Genomic DNA, 22,146 nt, shown 5'->3' on the forward strand with positions numbered 1-22,146 from the left:
TACTAAAGAATATTTCCATGAGAACTGTTTTGTTTTGTTTTGTTTTGTTTTGTTTTGTTTCATAAAGTAGGCCTGAACCTGCTGCTGCTGTTTCTCACTAGATTTCCCATTCCCAATAAACTATTCCAGTGTCAGAAAGAATCTGAAATCCAGCAGAACCAACAGCTTTGAAATCCTTAAGTTGCCAGAATCTAATAGAAGTGGTTGGGAATTTTCCAGTGAAAATGTTTGAGGATATATATTAAGGAACATATTGGTTTCTCTCAGTTTCCATCTGCTCCAGAACTTTTATTTTAATTTTACCTCAAAGATCCCTTACCAACATTTTTCCTGTTATCTCTTTGGCTTTCAGCAATGTTCTCTGGTCTTTTTCATTCACTGAAACATATGGCTACACAATAAAATAAATATGCATCTTGCTTTTGCATTTTAAGTCCTGGAAAATTCCCCAGTCCACATAGTTTAAGTCTTTCTCTGGCCTTGTCATGCTGGTCTGTCATTTGAGTAATAGTTTCCGTTGTATCTGTCATTATATAAAAACGCATACAGATTTTTCTCTATTTAGTCAAAAGGAAGGCAGTTATGTTCACAAGCTTCATTTTCTTCTTTCTACATATTCCTACAATATCATGTAAACTAAAATACATTAGGAACATGTGCTGTCTGAACATTTTTACACACTTGTCTTTTATATATATATATTCTTTATATTCTTTTTTCTTTCCCTCTCCAAAATACTTTTTTTTTTTTTTTTTTTACCAGCTAACACAAAAATCATAGATGCTAACATTTTAACTTAGCCAAACTTTTAGCTAAACTTTCCTTTTTCTCCTGGGGAATGAAAAAAGGTCTTTCTTTCGTAAAGGCTGACATATTATCCTGACTCCAGGTAAATAACTCAAATCTACCGAAACAGCACAACTGCTTTTGCTTTTCCCTTCAGGAAACTTATTGAATATGCATCCTGTACAATTCCTTGATAACAGGCATACAGACAACATAATATCCTCTGGAAAATTCCTGCTGAACTTCAAAGTACATTGTCCTTTAAATTTGTGAAGCTGCAACTTCCTGAAAAATCTTCTGCCTTCTGCAAAAGTCTGGTGTGAAGGATTTTAAATATCTGTGCTTCCTTTTCTATAAAGAGCAACCAAATAGGGAAAAATCAGCTTCTTTGATCAAAGATTTTGTTACTGGTATGAAGCTTTATGTTTGAGTGAGAGTGAGGGGAGAGCGGGTAGATTTTGCAATTCATTCATGTATTAGACTATCCTGAGTTGGAAGGGACCCTCAGGAGGTCAGCATATATTATCAGCCTACCAGAAGTATCCTAAGTGTAGTTCATTTATATGATTTTTAAGGTCAAATGTAAAAAAAAAAAAAAAAAAAATTAATCAATAGAATCAAACCAACCTACACTGAAGCTTGAATTAATTTAATTCCAAATATGCAAATATTATGTATTAAAGCAACAAGATTACCCAACAAGCTTTTTTGTTGAGTACTGAGAGCTGAAATTTCATGGCAGGAAATGGTACATTTAATACGAACCTCCATATCTCCTTGGGAAGAGAATTAATCAGAGCACCTGTTGAAAAAATACCTTCCATTATACAAGGACCATATTTTAATGTGAACTGTGGATGCATGTTTAGCACATGCTGAAATACCAGTCAGGGCTGAGGGTCTGGTTTGGAGCATTTTGTAGCTCCTGCCTGTTCTCTCGGCTGGGTTTCATTTCTGCAGAAATCAGGGCACATAGGAAGGGGGAAGTAATACAAGTCTAAGTATTACCCTAATGTGAAAATCAGGATGTCTGATGACTGGGAGCCCAGAAGCTTCCCTAACTTGCCCAGTTTGCACATATCCAAAGTGAGATAGTTCTTAAATGCAAAAAGTGAATGCCAACACAAGATATGTGTCACCTTCTTGACCCACAGAGAGAATTAAATAAGTAGACAAGACATTACAATATAGTATCAGTGACTTTCACTGATAGAAAGAAATTAAATATTACTGAAGATTTTTTGTAATAATTCAACCACAATACAGAACAGTGTCTCATAATTCCCGTTTGGTTCTTTACAGAGGCATGAATATTTTCACGGAAGCGTAGTCATTTTTACCAGTATCTGGGTGTTTTTTATGTTGAAAAGTGAGTCTTAGGACATTTCTGACATACATGCTAGTATGATAATAAATAAATAAATAAATAAAAAGTGTATTCCTCTAATGTGGAAAGGGAAATGTCATTCATAATCAGGTTATGCCCTTTACAAGCTGCAACATGGGTTCATAGGGACACTGGGCTAGATTCTACTATATTTATACCAAATTGATCATAAAGCATTGGTTAAAATGTGAGAGATGAAAACAAAGCGAGTATTCACATTAAGAGGAGTATTAACTTTAGGCATTTGAATTTAGGTTCCTCCAGAAGGCACTTCAAAGATCTTGTTAACCTGTTGCAGATGGTAAATTACAGCAGGAGCTACTCTTTCTCCCTCCACTGTAGCACGAACTCAGTGAAAACTAGCCTAATTTAGGCTGTAGTTATATGTTCACTTGAGGTCTGCATAAATCTCCATAGCCATGAAAATGTACAGTTTGCGCCTCTTCACCCACATATTTCACAAGTATGAGATAGCTAGAAAAGAAACTGACCAAAGAAAATAAAAATACAGATTCAAAGGTTATTTTTTAGCCATTTTGGCTCACAGATTGCATTCAAGGAGCAAGTATGTACATAAAACCTCTTGCTGTCAGAAGGGAAGAATTGAGAAATACTTGATAAGAAGGAGAGAATGAGTCCCATTTTGGACAGCACCAAGATTTTATGTTCTTTTACTGTGATTCTGTAACAGGGGCTTCAGCGTTTAGCACCGAGACTTGTTAATAATGTACTGGTGGAACTGATTGTGGAATAAACTTTCAAAGGATACAGAACAAATCTAGTGTTTCATTACATTTAGGGACCACTGCGAAATCTTTGACAAAAGACTTCCATCTGAAATATAACCATATTCATGCTGTAAACCAGCTATGTTCCATGTACCTGAACTATCAAAACATTTCATGCAGAGAAGCATTTCTGTAACTCAAAAAAAGAAGTGCCAAAGGGCATACAAATTGCTGCAGCCTTTGTGATCTAGTTTATGTGAAAGGTATTCAGATGTTACAGAGCTGGGAAGCAGTTTAAATTCTCAGATACAGTACTTGCTTTATAAGCATTCCTCCTATTTTTGGCAGAGTGACTCTCAAAACGTTCCTCAGTATAAGAAAGTGTCTCACGATATGTTCTTAATCTTCAGTAGTGTGTCACAGATGTCACCAGACCTGCTTCTGTTGTGCTTAGCTTGGGATTTCTGTGGTTGAAAGCAACTTCAGTGCATTCTTTTGGTTACACATTGTTGTTAAGCCAGGGATATGGGCCACTAGTCTACTGTGTTTGCAAAGCTTTGGTGGTCCTCAAACTACTACTTTGAATTCAGAAAATAAATATCAGAAAATTGCAAGCCATAATCATGCCTTGAATTTGTAGTCTCTCTGCTTATTTCACGTTACCCATAGAACGCATCCTGCCACAAGGAACTATAGCCAATACCCATCCCTACATAGGTAAAGAATGGATAATTTGGGTAAATTTTTCAGGGTGAGAAAAAAAAACACAATCATAAATGAAAGTAAAAGAAAGCAGTTTATGTAGGCTCTGTTGCTGAGTGTTGAATATGAGAAATCATATCTACATGGTATAAAGAAAAATTCATTTTTAGGTCCTTTTCATCTGTCTTCAAGTCTCCGCGTTCAACAGAATATTGATCATTAATACCTATAGTAGATACTAGGATTATTTGTTTATTTTACACTTTTTTTTTTTTAACTGTTTCAATCAAGCAAGATTTTGGCCTTGTACTCTTTAACAATAATGAACTCATGGTTAAAAATGGCTCTGGTGTTAAACGTAGCTGAAGAATTTTATATATAACTGAAGATTTTTTTATTCTCAGCATTATGCTTTCAGCATTTAGAACTGAATCCACATGCTATTACCTTTTTCCCGATATTCTTTCTTACTGCCATTACAGAAAGTGTTGTGTTGTTTTTTTTTTTTATTCCTGAGGGATTTTTAAAACCACGTGCTCAAGTTGGCCTATTAATAATAATGTAAATTTTCACTCAGTAATGGAAGAATAAAACATTAGCCCCCTTCTCATTTCCCTCAGAGAGCTCAGCACTCTTAATTTTGTATTTGTACTATGAATACTTGAGCTGTTTTGATTCTTAGCATCCAGTGACTTACTATATTCCATCTCTTTTGCTTCACCGAGTGCCAAATTCCATTTATTCATTTATGGTAACATCTGAACCAAGTTTTACATTGATGTAGCACTCTAATCTAATGTCTATTTTCAGTATTTTTTTATTCTGTGTTTATACAAACTTAAAAGAAACACAGTCTAAATTCACATAAGTGGAAGAAGCATAAAATAGCTACATGACAGATAAAGAGAGTATAAAACCAATAGAATAATTAAGTGTTCCTGTTGAAATATGCTGTTATTCCTAATGGAAGTGGAATGTTAAACCACTTTAGAAATCCTTAGAGGTGAATTCACTCAATGCTGTTAAAAAGCAAGAGTAAAATACACACACACATGCACACTATTTTATAGCATCTGTTAATAACCCAAGAATTACCTACAGAGAGGAAGCAGTGAAATAAAACACTATCACCGAGAAACAGTGACTACCACACAATAAAAAGATAGGTATGCCTGATCAAACTGTACCGTCTAAATATATCATTATTTAGAAAACTCAGATAAACAGACCTAAAACACCCTAAAACTGTGTGTTTGAAGCCTTAAACTTTCAAGCTGTCTGTTGCTAGGTAGAGAGCATCCTCCACTGCTTTTGAAATCCTTAAGATTGGTGGCTGCTCACAGTTCTCCTTTTATTCATGTCTCACACTGAAAACCTGTGGGTCACCTATCTGGACAATTCAAAGGTTTATGGGGGATGGAAAGACAGAATGGCATGATGGAGAGAGGGAGAAAGAGATGAGAGAGAAGAAGGGAGAAAAGAAGAAAGAACAGGAGGAAGGGAGAAGGGATGGAGAGGGCAGACAGAAATGAGAGAGAAGCTTGAACATCATAATAATCACAGGGCTCTTTGCTTAAAAGACTCCCTGAACAAGCCACATGCTAGACCGTGTCAATATCACCAACTTGCACTTCCTAATAGTGTTTTTGTTTGTTTGTTTGTTTTGGTGCATATGTTTTTCCTTCTACTTCCTTACTCCAGTTTTGGTAGACCAAAATACAGATTATACATAAATAATCCAAAAGAAGATGGTGCAGCCCACCAGATTGGTCTGCCACTAGTCAATATGTGTGTGCTGTTAACAAGCAGTTATAAGCAGCATCTCTGTGCTTAAGCACCTGAACTGTGAGCTTATGTTTCTAAGTATAATGAGTAAAAAATAAGAACTTCATATGACAGGAAAAAAACTTAACAACATGTTATAGCATGTATTTTCAAAGGAAATAATTTTGTCTGCTGAACCTTCTGGAAATTTTAAGTTTTCATATATTTATATATTTTTCCAAAAGCAGTCTAATCTATCAAGAATAAAATATATTACTGCAACATCTGAACTAATTGCTAATCAGTTATTAAATTGTGAAGGCAGGAAGCCATTTTACCCAGTAATCTTTGGGATTCCAGAATTGGTCTGGCAAGGAACTGGTCTACATGATATCTATGAGAATTAGGCACTTAAAAGTATAGTTTTATATCACTGGCTAACTTCATGAAAATCCCAGTACAAGCAAGAGATTCTACTACTCCACAGAAATGTAGTTAAGTGCATCTCTCCAGCTCTGGATGCACAGGCATTAAGACAGGTGCCTGTACCAGCCACTCTATCAGGTAGCTAAATACTAGTACTCCGGTTCAACATAAAGTTACAAAATTCAGGGAAGGTCTGGGCTGAAGTCCTACCTGTGCTTGCTTGAGTTTTACTGGCACTAGCTGTGAGTATGCTATACCACCAGGATACAACAAAAGCCAGACTTCCTGAGTACTTGTTGTTGAAGATGACCCCATAGGACAACATGATTAATAACTGCTCTGTGGTCCAGTGACAGGAAAGCTCATCAAAGATATAGAGGACAGTTTTAATTACTTTCCCTTATGAATATTTAATAATGCATACCTATTTATATATCATGGAGCAACTCCAATGGGTACAATGCCAATCCAGAATAACAAAAGAGTTAGAGCATTTTGGAGCACAAAACTGAGATTCCTGTCCAGGTTTTGGGTTTATTTAGGCAATAAAGGGACTGAATTTTAATGATTTGCATACCCTTTGAGTGCACAGGCCATGGAACTGTAAGTTATTCTGTGGCACACAAGATACATCTTGTTTTAACCAAAAAGGCCATATTTGCTGAAATTTAATAAGCTAACGTGTTCTGAAAAAAGGTCCTTTCCAACCCAAACCATCCCATGATTCTATGATTCTATGATCTATGGTAGCAGAATCGTCTCTTTCCTTGTACTTCCATCATGTTTCTCCAGTGTTGTCTGTAAAAAAAATCTTTGTTTAAATACTGGTATTTCCTATCCAAATATACTTTTGAATTTGTGTTTTCCTTGGGGAACAGGAGGAGTCTCCATTTGGAGTTGAACATCGAAATAAACAGACGCATTATAATGCTTATAAATTGACATTGAACTAAATAGACACTAGTTTACACTACACTTAAACTCTTTATACTATACTTGCTGAAGGAGGGAAATGAGTTTATGACCCCTGAAACATGTCTAATTTCCTACAATTTATGCTTAACGGACGGAGAATAATGGAGGCTACTCCAAGAGGAGACATTAAAAGAAGCTTTTCCTGTCAAGGTGGATATGCAATTGTTCAGGGCAGGTTCTTCAAAATTAGAATAGATTTTCCCCTAGTGTTTTAAGCCATTTTTTCTGCCATTTGACACTGTATTTAACCCTTTTATTAATGACAGCTGAGCTTTGCTTTCCATTTAACTCCAGTTCCATTCCCATAACAAAACAAAGTGCCACAGTTATAATATGAATTGCTCCTTAGGGGAGTTTAATGATACAATCAGGGTAGGATCCTGTCAGGAAGATCAGGACCTCATCTGATGCTGACCTCAACATTCTGTGATCTTTCAAACTGACTTCTTGATGAAAGTCAAAGCAAAATATTCCTGAAGCAGGCTTTATATAAAACTATTCCTTCATTAAATATTCAGGGTTCATATCACTGAAATTTATTATCATGTCTGAGGTAATTGCTTCAGCTACTTCACTTTGTCAGAAATGAGGTGTCTGATATAGATATAAGATGAACACAGATCTGTTACCTGGTGAAAACGTCCAGTGAAATATTCCTTTAGCCTAGAGAGGGTGTCTGGCCACCTTCGTAGGTGTATATGAGAAGAGCTCAGTATTTTCTTTATAAGCACATCCTACATTAACATTCTTGCAGAATAAGCATAGTGATTTTGAATATGGCAGATTATTTTTATTTTTACATTTACTGGTTGCTAATTCTTAATCACAGAGCAAGTCTCTCATAGTGTTTTTTGTTTTGTTTTGGTTTGGTTTTGTTTGTTTGTTTGTTTTTCCCCTAATGCATTATCTATCAAAGATACAAACCCCTGTTTTCCTGATGGGTTTCTATTTAACTCTGCCAGCGTCCAAACTTGTATGCTTCCCTAGCATTGCTTGGAACTGCATCATTCTCACAAACCAGGCTTTGGCAGTCTGTACAGGGAGCAAGAGTATTACCTTTTTTTTTTTTTTTTTTTTAATTATACTATTACTAAACCCCCATTCTGCTACCTGTCCATGAGCTGAGTGACTTGTACACCTTTATCAAAGATAGGGAGGCAAAACGCTATTTGAAATACCAAGAAAAAAGGAATAAATGTCCTTCTATCACAATCTAGCTCATAGAATCATAAAATCATAGACTGTCCCGAGTTGGAAGGGACCCACAAGGATCATTGAGTACAAATCCTGGCTCCACACAGGACCACCCCAAAATCAGACCATATGTCTGAGAGCACTGTCCAAAGGCTTCTTGAACTCCGGCAGGCTCAGTGTTATGACCACTTCCCTGGGGGGCCTGCTCCAGGGCCTGGCCACCCTCTTGGCAAAGAACCTTTTCCTGATATCCAGTCTGAACCTCTCCTGTTGCAACTTCATGTTGTTCCCTCGGGTCCTATTGTTGGTCACAAGAAAGATGATTTCAGTACCTCCCCCCTCACCCTCCGTGAAGAAGCTGTAGACTGCAATGAGGTCACCCCTCAGTGTCCTCTTCTCCAGGCTGAAGAAACCAGGTGACCTCAGCCACTCCTTATATGTCTTCCCCTCCAGACCTTTCACCACCTTTGTTGCCCTCCTTTGGGTATTCTTTAATAGTTTTATGTCCTTCTTGTACTGTGGCACCCACAACTCCACACTGCTTGTGGAGAGACCACACCAATGCAGAATAGAGGGGGACAATCTTATCCCTCAACTGGCTAGCTGTGTTGTGCTTGGTGTATTCCAGAGTGTGGTTGGCTCAATTGTTATTAATGATATGTAGTTAACAGCAACAACATGATCATTCTTATGTCAAACAAAAATGATAGGAAAGGTTCAAGCACAGGGAGGTATCAAATGAAAAGAGTCTTATTTGCTTTTGATTGTTTTGTTTTTGTTTGTGTTTTTTTTTTAATTTTTGTTTGTTTTTGTTTCTTGGTGGTGGTGGTGGTTGGTTTCATTAAACCATATGTGCAGCTCTCACAGACATCAACAAAATCAAGTCTAATGAGGTCTTAAACGTGGTGAAACAGCTCTCCTCATTCTGTTCAATGAAAGTACCTGATTTATTTTGCTGGTCAGTTATCTCTTTTGCCCTTCTTGGAAGTGGCTTGTGATCACAGAATCATAAAGTCTCTGGATGTCTCTAGTTCAAACAAGGTTGACTATAAGATCAAAGCAAGTGTCTCAGGGCTTTATTTAGTAATGTCTTAGAAACCTCCAAGAATAGAGGCTATACAATCTCTCTGAGCAACCTGTTAGCTACATGTTAGTGATATGAGAACAGGTAGGTCTCTATCTTAGTTTACACTGGAGGCTGTTCAGCAATCTCCAGTTATTATCCAAGAACAACAGTTGCACATTACTCTGCAACCAAGGCATGGATATAACATGAAGGCAGAGTCTCAGCTCCATCCTTGAATTGCATTACAGTGTAGAGGTGTAATGGAACACAAATCCTATGCAAGACAGATTTGCCTTGGGAAAGTATTTTCTCTCCTTTTGGGCTGAGGAATAATGGGAGTTCAGACCATGGCTTAAATAAGGACAAAACTGATCTGAAGTAGAAAGTATAAAAGTTAATTAAGTTTTAAGCTGAGTCTCACCTGTGATTTGAATCTACTCTTCAGTAATTGTGGTAAGAGTTTTTTACTCTAAGACACTTATAAATATGAACAGTGTTCAGGATTCTTCTGCTTAGTACTACAAATTATATTTATTTGAAAGCTTATTTCAGCAGTTAGCAATGTGTGTTAAAAAATGCAAACATAATATTTATATGTTCTCTCATTTTATTTATTTATTTATTTTATCTGTTTTAAATTTCTGTAGAGAATCTATTTATTTTTTAAGAGCCCTTTCCAGAGACTTGTTTAAGATTGTAGCAACTTTTGTGGTTGACTTACATCAGTTAAGTCAACCACATTCCATTACCAGCACATGACAACAGTGTAAGAGTATCATGGGTAATGATTAGTAGTAAGTAATTTAATACTTCTTTGTACTTGTGCACTTAAAGGTTTTTACATTCTCATACTGCCTGTATAGTCTGTATTTACAAGTCACCACAAGGGTGTGTGGAATTTCCTAAACTTTGAAATCTTGATCAGTATATGCCTTCCAGATGTAAAACTATACAGAGATAATGAAAAAGTGTAAAAATATCAACTGGATTGTGCAGAAAATTAAAATGTGAAGTTATTGTAGCACTAACGGAGCTGTGTTTGCTAGATTGAGACATCTGTTTCTATCTAAATATTGACACTTAGGTATATAAACAAAGAAAATAAAGATAGGGGCACTGAATGTAATGTCATATTTGCTTTGGATACACTGTAAAGACAGTGGATTACATATGAGAGAGCACATTGGGCTGAGGTCAGTCTGTATGTACAGAAACTTTTGATTTCATTTCTTAATGAGGAGATATAAGGGTAGGTGCTATTGTAAACTGTCAAATTACACATTCAAACTTTGACTATCCTCATCAGCTAATCAGTTGCCCCCTAAGAACTGTCCTTGCCTGTGTCACCAAATGTATGATCTTACCCAAAGTGATAGACTTGCCAACTACTTAAGGTCAATCTTCAAGTGATTCAATTCCAGCTCACAGGAAGGGTTTAATCTCCTGTAACAGAAAATGCCTCAGGAACCTGGCTAGTAAATTGCCACATAAGTGTACAAACTTCAGCCACTTATTTCATTCCCACATATGAACAATGATGTAACATTTAAAGAATTCATTCAGTCACATTTAAAATGAAAGACTGAGACCACATGGCAGGAGCGGGTGGGATGGGAGGAAGGAATGTGGGCCACTCCTTTCTATCTTAAGCAGCCAGTTACAAATGTGCAAAGGGACCACAAACTGAAAGAAAAAAAAATAGTACTAAATTACCACATTTTCCATTGCCAGGATGTAAGAGATTATAAGAGGTTTAAGGCAGGGAAGGGTCAAGCAGCTCTCTGTCTATTCATGGCCTTTTTCATTCTTTCCTCCCCCATATTTGCAGGTAACTGCTCCACGCAGGAGTCTTCTAACCCATCTCTAATTAATACTTCATATAATCTTGTAATACTGCTAATTGTTCACAAACAGGCGATTTAATCAACACTCTGCTAACAGGCAAAGCTTTATTCTCTCCACTATTTTGTGCTTTGACACAGGGAGAACTTAGACAACTATGTCCCAAATGCTTTGTTTCCATGTAATTTAACAGCAAGACATTATTTTCTCATAAGAGGTGCTTTGAATTTTTACTGCTAATGAATAAATTAACTAAAAAGGTTAATCTGCCTACATGTTTATGAAACATTATGCAAATTGTTCTCAGAAAGGTTTAATGGTAATTGAAAGCAATTGAAAACCATGGTACATTTCACTCAATTTTAACTTTTTTTTTTTTTAAGTATACAAATTGCACTCATTTAAAATTTTACAAATGTGTAGGGCAGGAGATTATTTTTTATAAATTTAAAGTAAAAGGTGTTTTCTTACAAATTTTCACTTTGACAGATTTCCAACTTTATGGGGATTCAATTGAACTTGGGAAGGATGAGTGTGGTTTAATATTTTTATTACTATAAACCAATAATATTATTTTAATACACATTAGACCAATTGACAAAATATTTGTCACACCAGCTTTTTACAGAGAGGATTTAAGATCTACTATCCTCCCTAGAGTAATGTGGGTTCATAAGAGCTGAATCTTGCTGCTGTGATGCACACACTAAACTCAAGGTTTATGCTCTTTAGCACTGAAGTAAGCACAACTCTTTAGCACTGAAGTAAGTAGCTCAGTTTCCATAACTGTTAGAAAAGAAAGCCCCAGATTCTGCCTTTATTAACGTCCAGTAATGTCTCTTTGATTGAAAAAATAATGGAAGTATGGGGAGGGAATGGAGAGACACTAAATAAATGGGGTAGAATTTGGTCCTATAGGTGTTTATAAAAGACACCCATGGTGTATAAACATTAGGTCTGTACATAAGGATTTGCTTTCAAAAAGACCAGGAAAAAGAATGAGTCTTCAAACTGTGGCATGGAATAGCCCCAAGGCTTTGGAAATATTTATTTGCAGGCAAGTGACTAGTATCACTGTGGGAATCACTCTTTAGGAAACATTTCAAAACTATCTGGATATTTTTTATGAGGGGATGACACATATTTCTAAAATACAGTAACAACATTACCTTGGAAATCAATGTTCAATTGGTATATCAGTTAAAATATTTTAGGCATTTATGTTTTAGCAAAAAGCTGGACTTTTTGTCTGCTTGTTTTTGTTTGTTGTTGTCATTGTTTGTCTGTTTTTGACATTTCTAAAAATGTAAAAAAAATATTGTGAATAAATTATTTTTAAAATGTTACCAATCTTGTCTCATTAGTTTTTCACGAATCTTTGTCTTAATCTTCGGTGACTTTGTGAACATTTCCTTTTTTGATTTCATAATTTTTCTTTATTATAAACTTTCCTTTTTAGAACTTGGTGGGTAGAAGAAGGAAACACACACACACACACACACACACAAAAAGATGAAAAACTGTAGTTTGTTGTGAACATATTCAGTGTTACATAAAGTATATTCATCTACTTAAAAATGTTTTTGAAAAATTTCAAGCAGCTCTGTTTGCAACTGTTTACTTCAGACATCTCTGCTGGGTGTTCTTTGAATACCTTCCTGAGTATTCAGGACACTATCCTATATTGCTTTTGGAAAGTAAAAATACTGTGTATCTGTGCTCACAGTGCATGTGATCTGTGCTGACTACCAGCAGATAGAACAGTCAGGGATTGTCTTCAGTTTAAGACCTCTCAACTTTGCAGTGGGAGTCAGCAGAGCCATTGAAGGTAGCACATTGTTGACAGGAGGAAATGGTTTCCCCATCCTTTACAAGTAGCCTTGTCTCAGCAGCTCCCTTCCTTCTTTCCTGCATTTCAGATCTTATTACAATGATGTTGTCCTCATAAGTTTCAATGAAGGGCAGTATTGCTGAGGGACTTGAAGTATTTTCTGCCATTTCACTTCTAGAAGCTCCTACTAATTATCTTATGCACTTGAGATCTTGTCTCACTTTCTGCTAACATCTCAAATAAGTAATGGAGGTTTCCTAAACTCTTATTTTCTAAAATGTTTTTATCAACAAATAACCAGGAACATAGGAGTATTTTTGTTGCTGTTTAGAAAAATCACTATGGGTAATTACTTCCAAATTCTATTTTAACAGTTGGTGGCATTCTTGCTCCCACTTCTCCAATGTGTTGACTCTCATAGCCATATCTCTCTGACAGTGTTTTTCTGATGTCTCCCATAAACGTTTTCATGGATATTTTATATGCTTTGCTTCTTGTACTTGAGTAGGCTTTATAAATCACTGGTGTTTCTCTGGTTCCCTCCACTTCTAGATATAAACATAAATCTCCTATCCTTTAGCTTCTGCCAGGTGCTTTTGTTCTGCTTTTATAAATTTTACTATCCTTTTATCTGGTAATTCCAAAATGAGTTTGAGCGCAGAAATCTGATAACAAAAAACGGATCAAAATATTTCAAAGGAGATAGCACTGCATTTAGTAATATTATCAATATTCCCATTTAATTGCCTGAGTTTCCTCACCTGTTGCATAAAATTTTTACAGAGACAAGTGAACTGTGAACAGATTCAGGGAACAGATCCTTATTTGTAACAAAAAAAAAAAAAAAAAAAAAAAGTAGGTTCCTCCATTTCCCACACTGTATAAAGCTGATTTTTCTGTGAATATAAATTAGAGAAGACTTAGAGCTGCTCAGAGTCCTAACGAGTCCTAACATCTTGTTGTGGCAGGTGCTGAGGATTGCTGGCTTACTTCCCACTTTGGAAGCTGCCACACGCCTTATCCAAGAAGACAGATGCAAAACCAGAGTGCCTGAGAATCAAGCTCCCAGTGAGTAAGTACCTAAAGGCTCTTTTTGATATGTAGGTCTTCACTTTTGGGGTATGAATCACCACAGAATATTTTTTCTCATAAAATTTACAGCAGTTTCTACTTCTGTCCATGTTAGAGAAATACCATATGAGAAAGCTTTCTTTCAACAATTCTTTTCCCAGAACTGTCTTGGAGCCAAGTGCTTACAGTTCCACAAAAATTGCAGAAAGCAGCTGAGTATTGCCCTCTAGCTTTTTTTTTTTTCTTTTTTTTTTTTTTTGGGGGGGGGGGCGGTGGGGGAGGGGGGAAGGGAGGAGGAGGATGGACAAAACCACAAAACAACAATAATGAAGTCTACTCTATTCTCTATTTTCTGCTTGCAGACCAGACAACTCTTCACTGAGCATAGAGGACCTTGCCACCTTTCATCCTTTATATCTGTCTGGGGCTCTAGCAGAAGAATATTCACCTGCTTTCAAATCATAAGCACGATTTGTGGTTTGTGGTTTATACTTCATCTTGTTGCAGTAAGTGCAATATACTGCCCTCTGTGCTGTCGCAACAGCCATTTGTAACATTAGTCATTTCCGTAGCTGTGTAGCCCACAGAGCAGTTGAATGTTTTAAAAGCACTACTGCTCAGACCACAAGGATTGTTTTCCACCACACTAACAGTGTTTGGCACACTTCAGAGGCAAGAGAGGACATGGCTACTTTCCACCTGAAGACCTGGGCAGAGGACCAGACCAACACATGGATTTCAGCTGGGGAGAAAGGAAAGGTCACAGACTCAGCTAGCTGTACTCAAAACATAGAATCAAGTAGTGAGCTTATGACTGTCAGATGATGATTCTTCCTGAAATGTTTCTACTCCTGATAATAAGAGATGCAGACAGCAAACAAATGCTGGTGGAGAATTTACTTATATAATTGTAAACAATCTGTACCCTGAAAGACTGAATAAATATGAACTGAAATATCAGACTTTCCCTCATCTCTTCAGATCTGACTTCTTACGTCAGTCCTGAACCAGACCAGAACTTAGGTTGGTTAGGACTACTTACTTCCAGTAAGTTATTTTCAAAAAATGAAGCTCTTTCTTATAACAATACTAATAATAACAATAATAACAACAATATTTGTGTAAGCTAAAAAAAGTTTTCTTTTTTTGTATTTTTTTTGTGATTCAAAAAATGTTGAGCATTTGAATGTTTTTCTTTCCCTTAAACCTGAAAAATCTTATACCAAGTAATGCTCAGGGGAAAATTTTTACCTGGTGTTATAATGAGAAGCCTAGCAGATTTAACACATTACTCCAGTGTTTGCCTCAATTAAATTTCATTTCTGTGGTTATTGGATGCATTTCAGACAGCCTTGACCATCAGCCTCTTTTAAATTCACATTGCTCTGAAAGTTACCCAGGACAATATTATTGCAGAATGATTTAACAGTTTCCTGATAGAGCACATTAGCAAGACAGACAAAACTCTAGATATTTAAGTATGAATGATTTATATTTTTAAAGGGATTAGTGAAATGATTTGAACAAAATAAGAACCAGCTATGATCCAAGTTTTGTTTCCAGGTTTGAAGTTGGTCAGATAACTTTCCAGTGTTTTATCCACTTTCTCACTGTTGTTTTATTCTCTCACCAGTATATATACCCCACACAAGTCTCCTGATAACTTCAGTGGAATATTGCTTAAAAAAGATTGGTTATAAACTGAGTAGAAGTAAAAATGCCTTCCAAAAAGAACATCCATAAATATGTTGTGCACATAAATTAAATCTTTGTATACATTTTGCTCCTATTTGTAAATAATGGTCTCAATTCGAACACTAGTAGCAATACCAAAACCAAAACAAAATAAAACAAACAAAACCAAAAACAAACAAACAAACAAAAACCCACAAAACTTAAATACCTAAACCAGGAATTACGTAGTAATACATGTAACTTGCTGTACAATACCCACTTCCCAGTTTCATTTAACTCCTGAAGGTCTGAACGATACCACACTAACGAGACAATTCTTTCATCCAGGCATGACTGGGCTCTAGAGAGCAGGTAGAATGACACCCAAATCCCTTAATTGTATGCGTAAACACAGGTCACAACTCTCTCACTGAATTTGGAGCAAACCAGTGCCTCACGGCTACTGCCAATGAATGCACGGCTGCTAGTGGCAGTGCCTGACTTTTGTGTAGCAGTTTTATATCCACAGCCCTCTCAGTGAAGTGGTAAATTATTTTCCTCTCTGAGACCCCTCAGGGTAGTTATCTCCAGCCTTCCAGAAGAAGGTTGGGATATAGAATAAGTTCTGGTTTAGGTATCTAAGGGATCTGACCGAGTTTTCATTTCTGCTCTAAGACCTAAGCACAAAAATATAGATTAACTATAGCAGTGTTAGACATAATGGCAAACTTTTCCTTCATTCAGACCCAAGAGACAAACTGCTTGGACTGCATAGTGTTCAAAGTCTGGATCTACAGAACTGTATGGAATGGAGTGATTGGACTGAATGGATCCCATATTCTTAGAAAAGCTTTTGATCTTGCCTGTGGCATTCAAGTCCTGAAAATGGAGCCAGCTTCTCTTCTACTCCATTCCTATAGCTGTTATTCTAGATTCAGCTTTCATAGACCTAAGGATATGGTCTGTAATATTAAAAAAAAAAAAAAAAAAGGAAAAAAAAAGAAACCAACCAAGCCTGGCATAGATTTGGAGCATATTTTACAAATAAATATTGAATGGAACTTAACACTAGGATAAAGTAGGCACCTTCAAAAATCTGATGTATAAGTAAGTATTGCACAGTCAAAAACAATACAAGTAAATGAGGCTAGCAGCTGTGTACATGTGTAATCATGTAACAGCAAGTGAAATGCAGACTGACATGTTATACCATAGTAAATTATTTTTGTTATTGATTTCAGTGGACGTTTTGTCTGCTGACCTATATACGCTGTGTTGAATTTAGTCCATAGAGATTAACAGCCATATAGGTTGATGTTGAATCAAGAGATCATATTACAAATGAACATCAAATAACGATTTGCATTTCTGAACACTTAAACATTCAGCAACACATTATCAATCTATTAAAAATAATATGGAGTCAATGAAAATAAATTGGGAACTTCAGATTTCTGTTTTCCAGGAAGTCAGAATCCTGGAACACTGTCCTTTGCTGCTGAACTGCTCTTAACATGAATAAGCTTTAATTAATTAATGTATTTATTCAGTTATCATCCTTGATATTTAGTACAAAGGTAGGTAAAGGAAAAACAGAAGAATCCATCAAGTTGCAGGTGAATTTTTTCAAAGATCAAGTTACATTCTGATCCTGATTTCTCTTGCACACTGCAGTAAAGTTGATAGGCATTACTTACTCTGGACTTTTGCTTAAATGCAAGTGTGAAACTGACCTAAGCAAGGTAGCACCTACAAGGATGTTCCTTGCTATTTATTGTGCATCCCTTTCCTCTTCAGCATCTCCCTAATGTCTTTTGCCTTACATTTTGGATATCACATCCTTAGAGCAGAAGTCTTCACACATAGATCTGATAGAAAGTTGATACAATACAGAAATTAATAGTAATCTTAAATGTACGCTTCAAAAGAAATTCCTTTGACACATTTTACAGTGCTGTTCCTGTAATTGTAGAGTTTCAAAATAATTGTTCCAAGAGGAAAACTTAAATTATATTTGGAACAGCCATTCCAAAAGCCACTCAACGGAGTGTTATCTTCATTCTAATGATGGTTACCCAAGTATTAGTCTTGTATGAAAGTTAATTCTCCTTCAGTTTGAATATCTTAGTTTCTTCTCCATAGCCCACTTGCATGAGTAGATTAGCATTTAAATAAAGGTATATATAGTATATAGGAAAGTAAGAAGAAACAGAAAAGGAAAAACATTAGGACTGCACAGCAATGCAACAACACCCTATTCTAGTCTGCTTTATATTATAAGAGTACTCTGCTGAACTGTCAATAGTTTTCTATCTGGGTCTAGAGCTTAACTGGCTTCTGGCTAATCCAGGATGAATGTAAATCATTTTTAATAAAATATGTGCAAAAGATAGAGTGGAAAACAACAAAAATGATGAGATTTTCATGGTCACAAAACAGTAAGCTATTTGATTTTTTTGGAATTCTAGACACAGAGCAATTCCATTCTCATTGTAGGATGTCGCCCTCCAGCATGTATTAGAGCTGTCACTTTGCTGTTTCACTTCTAGTGCATTACATATGTGTACAATATAGTTCTGCTCCCTGAGGTTACATTTTCCTCATTGTACAACCAACACCCCAAGGGCTAACACACACTATTGAAGAAATATTATTTTGTCAATTTTGCTACACAGAACTCCATCCAGCTATGTGATGAAAATCCTGGTTTACTGTCCTACTTGTGCATGTGTTTTCTCTCTGAAACAGATAATTTTAATATTTTTCAGTTTAAAAGGCTATTCCAAAGAAAGAACATGAAACTTCAGCTCTGAACAACATTATCAAGCTGAATGGGAAAAAATAATAATAATAAAAAAAAAGGTAGAAGGAAACAAAGATCAGTTGATTTTTTTTCTAATCTACAATGGGCATTGTCTGCATGATTGAGTGCTGCAGTCAGCACTAGGAATGCTGACATCCAGATTCCTCATGTGGATGAGTTCAGTTCAGATGCGCAAATGTATCAGTTAAGAAGTATTTGACATAGCTGAAAACACTAAGATTAAGATTATGGACATCATGCCAAATTGATCTGAAAGGTTAGCTTGTGTTACATCACCAAGAGTAAGTCATAAAGAAAGTAAAAGGAACATGATGGAAGGCATCCATCTGTAAGGTGAAGGACATCAGCCATCTCATATGTTCAACTGCAGTACAAGATAGAGGAAATGGTACAAGTCCAACAAAAAGTGCCATGAGATTTTCAGTATTTATGTAGAGCATCTGTAATTCCATTAGCAACTTGACATGTAAGCTTTCCTATCAACCACAAGTTTGTTAAAAAAAGTGTCTGGATCAGAAGGAAGAGGGGCTGAATTAAATATTCATTTATTTCATACTTTAGAGTAGAGTCCAAGTATCCTAAACTGAGGCTGTGATTTTTTTTTTCCCTTTTTATCCAATTAAACTAACCTTTTAATAAAGAATCCTAAAATGATGTGTTGTATTGTGTATTGTATATTAGACATTACTATGGGAATTTTTTTCTTTTGAAAACCAGTTAAGTATGAAATAAGAAAGTTCAGGGATAACAGTCATTTTGGTCAGTGTTACTTCCTGTGGTTTCCACAAGGTTAAAAAAAAAAAAAAAAAAGGAAGGTTGGGGAGAGTCTGTAGCGTATGATTGCCTCATAAACAGTCCTTAACTTTCTTTTACAGTAATGTAACTTAGAATCATGGAATAATAGAAATAGTTTGGGTTGGAAAGAACCTTAAAGATCATCTAATTCCAACCCCTCTTCCATGGGCAGGGACAACTTCCACTAGACAAGGTTTCCCAAAGCCCCATCCAACCTGGTCTTGAACAATTCCAGGGATGGAGCATCCACAGTAATACTCTGGGAAAACTGTTCCAGTGCCTCACCACCCTCATAGTCAAGAATTGCTTCCTTATATCTAATCTAAATCTACTCTCTTTCAGTTCAAAGCTGTTATGCCTTGTCCTATCACTCATGCCATTGTAAAATGTCCCTCTGCAGATTTCTTTTATCCCCCCTTTAAGTACTGGAAGGCTGCTATGAGGTGTCCCTGGAGCCTTCTCCAGGCTGGACAACCCAAACTCCCTCACCTTGTCTTCATAGGAGAGGTGCTCCAGCCCTCTGATCATTCTTGTGGTCCTCCTCTGGACTTGCTCCAACAGGTCCATTTCCCTCTTGTTCTGGGGGCCCCAGAGAGGAACAGAGTACTTTGGGTGGGGTCTCAAGAGAGCAGAGTAGATGGGGAGAATTACCTTCCTCGACCTGCTGGCCACGCTTCTTTTGATGCAGTATAGGATATGGCTGGCATTCTGGGCTGCAAGTGCACATTGTCTGCTCATGTTGAGCTTCTCGTTGACCAACATTTGCAAGTCCTTCTCCTCAGGGCTGCTCTCAATCCATTCTCTGCCCAGCCTCCATCTGTGTTTGGGATTGCCTGGGCCTCATGCTTGCCCTTGTTGAACATTATGAGTTTTTCATGGTCCCACCTCTCAAGCCTGTCAAGGTCACTCTGGATAGCATCCATTCTCTCCAGCGTGTCAGCCTCACCATGCAGCTTATCATCATTGGAAACTTTGCTGAGGTTTTACTCAATCCCACTGTCCATGTTGCCAATGCAGATGTTGAACAATATTGGTTCCAATACAGACCCTTGAGGGACACCACTTATCATTGGTCTCCACCTAGATATTGAACCATTGACTGCAACTCTTTGAGTGTGACCAACCAGTCAATTCCTTATCCTCTGAGAGGTCCATACATTAAATGCCTGTCTCTTCATTTTAAAGACAATGGTATCACATGGGACAGTATCAAACGTTTTGCACAAGTCCAGGTAAATGATGTCAGTTGCTCATCCCCTATCCACCTACACTGTAATCCTACATTACAGTGTAATGTAGAAGGCCACCATATTTTCTAGGTATGATTTGCCCTTTGCTCATGTTGGCTTTCACCAGTCACCTCATTATTTTCTTTGTGCCTTAGAATAGTTTCCAGGAGGATCTGCTCCATTATCTTGCCTGGCACAGAGATGAGATTGACTAGCCTGTAGTACCCTGCATCTTCCTTTTCTCCCTTTTTAAAAATGGGGTTATGTTTACCCTTTTGCAGTCAGTGGGAACTTCACCGGACTTCCATGACTTCTCAGATGTGATGGATAGTGTCTTAGCAACTTTATCCACCAGTTCCCTCAGGATCTGCAGATGTACCTCATCAGGTCCCATGGACTTGTACAGCTTCCAGTTCATTAGATGGTCTTGAACCTGATCTTCCACCCTCTGTAGACAACTTCATGTAATTACTTTATTTATTACATATAATTTGCAACCTTTACTTTTAGAAAGCATACAGTGTATTCTAACGGAGTTGAAGCAACCTCATTTTTCTTTATAATGTGTTTGAAGACAACAGAAATTCCTCAGCAAATATGAAATATTACACTGAGGGAACAGATTTTCATCATCTCAGTCTTTACCTCCTGTGATAAAATAATAGTTGCGATATCTGAAAATAATATGGTAAAAATCTTGAATAGGTTTCCAACGATTAAATTCAAGTCAAGAGTTCTTTGTAGCTGTATACCTGTTGGAAGGTATACCATCTCCTAATGTCTTGCACCTGCAGAATACTAAAACTGTGTGCATGATTACCCTTCCCTAGAATTTTTTGGGCAATCACAAGAGTAGCTTCCATAAGCAGTTCCTTAATCCTCTAGGGTTAGGTAGCAATGTTGTAAATTAATAAATTACTGGCAATCAAGCCATTACTCTAGTCAATCCTGCCATAGTTGAAGAAGTGTTTGGACAATGCTTTCAGACATATGGTCTGATTTTGAGGTGGTCCTGTATGGAGCCAGGAGTTGTACTCAATGATCCTTGTGGGTCCCTTCCAGCTCAGGATATTCTATGATTGAATGAAATGTTGTATGATTCTGTTATTGAATGAAATATTTTATTATTGAATGAAATATGCAAAACATATCAATGAAACACTCAAAACATATCTGTGATTCAAAATGTTTTCATGTAAAAAGGGCTTGGACACAAGTAGAGTCAGCTGAGCTGCTTTAATTCCTCAGCTGACTACCAGTATTTAATGGCTACTGAAACTATTTCAAAAAATAGTAGAAAGATAGTTAAAGTAGTATTGTTAGAGAAGAACACTAAAATTTCATCCCTTTAGGTCTACATTATTCTTACTTTATTTTATTTTATTTATGAAACTGATTATCTGATTCATGTAGACATGAATCTCCAGAATTGTTCAGTAAAGATCTCAGCAGGAAAAAGGAGTTTGAAAAGATTCCTAATTGCCTAATCCTAGCATCTTTAGATAGGTGTTAGATGAAATAACAAGACTGAATTCCAGAATATTGTAACTGAAGAACAAAACTAAAATCATTAAAGAAAAGCATTTTCATGAAGCAACTGTTAAAAGAATCAAAGGACACGGAATATCCCAACACTTTCAACTATTAAATATTGGAAAGATCTGAGGTTAATGCAATTGACTGACAATAAAAACAATATAATTTAACCAAGCAATTCATTTGGTCAGCAGCATTATGTTCCCTCAGTTAACTGCACTGTGAGATATTTATTTTCTAGAGAATAGTCAGCACTTAGGCAAAAGCTTCTTGGAAAAATAATATTGAAATCACCAAACCAATGATTTCAAGGCCA

The 22,146-nt window shown here is 36.5% G+C and overlaps 1 protein-coding gene across 10 annotated transcripts in view; it reads left to right on the forward strand.

The window, feature by feature from the left end:
• FLRT2 (fibronectin leucine rich transmembrane protein 2) overlaps positions 1-14,729 on the forward strand; it is a 181,408-nt gene extending 166,679 nt beyond the window's left edge. For 6 of the 10 annotated variants that reach the window (XR_004777589.2, XM_035540002.2, XM_035540000.2 and 3 more), the window contains 2 exons: positions 13,670-13,773; positions 14,135-14,729. The gene's annotated coding sequence lies outside the window, so the exon portion shown is untranslated. Of the gene's footprint in view, positions 1-9,221; positions 9,482-10,754; positions 10,857-12,592; positions 12,699-12,737; positions 13,047-13,669; positions 13,774-14,134 lie in introns of those variants that run through there. The other 4 variants (XR_004777590.2, XR_004777591.2, XR_007708409.1 and 1 more) reach the window with 4 other exon arrangements.
• Positions 14,730-22,146: the final 7,417 nt, after the last annotated feature.

Source organism: Cygnus atratus, chromosome 5, assembly GCF_013377495.2.
Source record: "Cygnus atratus isolate AKBS03 ecotype Queensland, Australia chromosome 5, CAtr_DNAZoo_HiC_assembly, whole genome shotgun sequence".
NCBI lineage: Eukaryota > Metazoa > Chordata > Aves > Anseriformes > Anatidae > Cygnus > Cygnus atratus.